The following is a 3423-nucleotide window of genomic DNA, read 5'->3' as shown; positions in this document are numbered from 1 at the left end:
TAATAAAAAATAATATGTAACCTTTTAAATAAAAAAATAAATTTGTATTTCCAAAGAGCACCGATCACTTAAGAAATATTGCAATAATACTTTTTGATAATGGGCGAACTCCGAATAAAACTGCGCCTACTTCCCATATAATACAACCCCAAATTTCATCTGGTTCATACTTAACAATAAATAAATACTAGATAAATCAAGCAACATCTTCAAGATCTGACATCCAGTACGTTAAGGTTCATTCCTTTGATATCGCAATAATATTAAAATTTAGATTCAATCGATAGTAAAAGGCATAGCTTTAATATTGCAACCTCAACTAATGGACTACTAATGCCCATATTACGATTTTTAATCCAAAAACATTATGGTTAAAGTTTTAAAAATCGGTATTATGGTTTTTAACTCAACCTGTCAAAACAAATTTCGGTTGAAGTCAAATTTTTTTCAGTATATCGATTTCCAGCTCTGTGCCAGTGTGGTTGACCAGAGAAAACTTTCAACTGCTAACAAAAAGTTGTGGTTATACATTAATGAATTTATTTGGTCAAAATATAATATTAAAAGAAAATGGAAAATTTGTAAAAATAACTATTTTTTTATATGTTCAAACCATGTTAACCAGTTATTGTATACAAACTCATAGATAGGTAAAAAATGTGTTGAGTTCGTAAAGTAAAATCCTAACACGGGACTAAACAAGCTAAAAGGTTGATGACTAGCAAGGACAGTAGCATGAAAATTGAGRARGTGTGGTAAGGTTCCTTTATCTCGGAAATAACTTATGAATCTGCARTAAACATTAGTTAAAAGCCATTTAATTGTCAATAAAACTTTGGYTTTCTTGTTATACCCTGAACAGTTTGGCACGAAGTTTGTAATAAATATAAATTATATATAAATGCTCAGTATGTTGAGCTGAGCCGATATAGCCATGTTCGTCTGTCTGTCTGTCGGTCCGTCCGTATGTCTGTCTGTCAATTTTTAAGATATCGTTTTGAAATATTTCAAACGTCTTTTTCTTTTCAGGAAGCTGCTCATTTGTCGGAACTGCCGATATCGGACCACTGTAACATATAGCTGCCATACAAACTGAACGATCGGAATCAAGTTCTTGTATGGAAAACTTTCACATTTGGCAATGTATCTTCACAAAAGTTGTGCACAGGTTATTTTCTAAGAAAATAATGTAATCTCCGAAGAAATTGTTCAGATCGGCTTATAGCATATAGTTACTATACAAACTGAACGATCGGAGGATTTCTAGGGCAACAATGAAATCTCCGAAGAAATTCTTCAGATCGATTARCTATAGCATATATCACTCATACAAATTGAAGGATCGGAATCAAATGCTTGCATGGGAAACTACCTCTTTGACTATAGTTTTGGCCCAAACATTTTTATAATCGAAAATAAATACGGCTGTGTAAACTGACGTTAAGTAATACCAAAAGCATCATAAGGTTCGCCAAGGATCTCTCCGAGTCGTTCGATACCAAACAAGGTTTCAGACAATGCGACTCCATATCGTGCGACTTCTTCAATTCGAGCTGCAGAACTTAATCGAAAAGGCACACTCCTTTGTAAGAGTGTACAGCTGCTGACGTACGTAAGTTACGAGTTTAGGAGAGTTCTGCGGAAGATTGATGGTCCTTTGGCATTAAAGAAGAAGAATAAGAAAATAAATCAAAACTTATCTTCATTTTAATAATTATTCAGCTTTTTGTGAACAATAAATAAATAAAATTGTTTTTATTTTTTCTTCAAAAATTTTCAACTATGTAATTATCTCTCCAATCTTTATTTTTTAGGTTTGCCAACCAGACACCAATTCGTTTGGAAAACYGTTGAAACTCGTAATATCAATAACGAGTTGGGTTGATGTGAAGTTGAGTTGCTTTTACTTCAATTTAACCGGGTTTAGTTGAAAACCGTAATATTGATAGAAAGGACCATARATTATTAAGATAGCTTATTTGCTTCACTATTTCTCTAGAAATAGAATCCAAATATTCCAAAAAAATTACATACGAAGATACCTATAAAAAAAAACTTGTTATTTAGCTGTTATTTATTATTATTCAAATAAATAATTKATTCAAATATTGATACAATTAGTTTAAATTTAAATTATACAATATTTAACAGGAAAATTAACTGTTTAATAAGATGTATGACCTCCATTGTGAGTACGCCTCTTCCAGGCGTCTGAGCATTGAATTAATAAAAGAATAACGTTTTGTTGAATTGTTAACCGATTTTGCGGCCCTGTCTGAGAACCTTGGAGGATAACGCAGACCAAACGTTTTCCAAAGAACTTAGATCGGAGATAATATCAGACCAATCAATAAATGAAGCACTGTTAGCATTTCATACATCAGTTTAATGTCGTTTCCAAGTTCATTTTTGTTATTACAAAGCAAAATGGAATTTTCCTCTATAAGTTATCCCAGCTCAAACCAACAGCGATCCGCCAGCGGGCCATCCTAATTAATTTTTTCTCATCAGTGAAAACAACTAATTTTGTTTGTCGGTCAATGACGCACTTTTTGTCATAAATACTATCTAATTCGCATTCAAGTATTTGTTGCACTCGTCGTACTTTTATCTCCAAGTTAACTTTTTGTTTCATTTGTTTCACATGTAATTATTCCTGCATAATAATCCAKGAACGTAGCATTACGTTTTAGCTTTCAGTTTACTGTTGGAGGCCTACCGCTTCGCTTATTTTTCCAAAATTGTTTCTTAGTAGTAAAAAAAATGCTTCCAACATTGTTCGATCTGTTTAATCGTCTGGAAATTTCTCGGTTTGACCACCTTTTTACTTTTTCCGTCAAAGCTTTTCTGCGAGCCATTATTCACGATTTGGAAAAAGTTAAAGATTTTATGAAATTAACTGGCAAATTAAATTACTTTTCCAACAATAATTATTAACCCACATGTAGTTGAGTCTGTCACAACCAAACAAACGATTGAAGCAGATAAGTGACATCTGGCTTTATAAATATTTCGCTCTAAAATAACAGTTCTTGTTAAACAATCGCCGCCTACTGCGATAAAAAAAAATTAAATGAATAATATTTGTGGACGCTTACACCAATTTTTCCAAGAAAAACATGAAATTAGGCGATGGCTTCATATACATACATAAATAGTAAATTAAAAGTAGCTCACTACTTTTCTAAGTATGTCCTGTGTTTTCGAGCTTCTTACTTTTTGGAAAATATTGCTTCAATTTATTTAACAATATTGGCATAATTATTCAACAAATTTTTCAAACTTTGTGTATGGCGAGAGTAACTTCCTTCTTCTTCTTAATTGGCGTAGTCACCGCTTACGCGATTATAGCCGAATTAACAACCGGGCGCCAGTCGTTTCTTCTTTTCACTACGTAGCGGCAATTAGATATTCCAAGTGAAG

Source organism: Bactrocera latifrons, unplaced genomic scaffold (assembly GCF_001853355.1).
Source record: "Bactrocera latifrons isolate USDA-ARS-PBARC rearing strain unplaced genomic scaffold, ASM185335v1 scaffold_183, whole genome shotgun sequence".
In the NCBI taxonomy this organism is placed as follows: Eukaryota; Metazoa; Arthropoda; class Insecta; order Diptera; family Tephritidae; genus Bactrocera; species Bactrocera latifrons.
Note: the sequence above shows the minus strand (reverse complement) of the source record.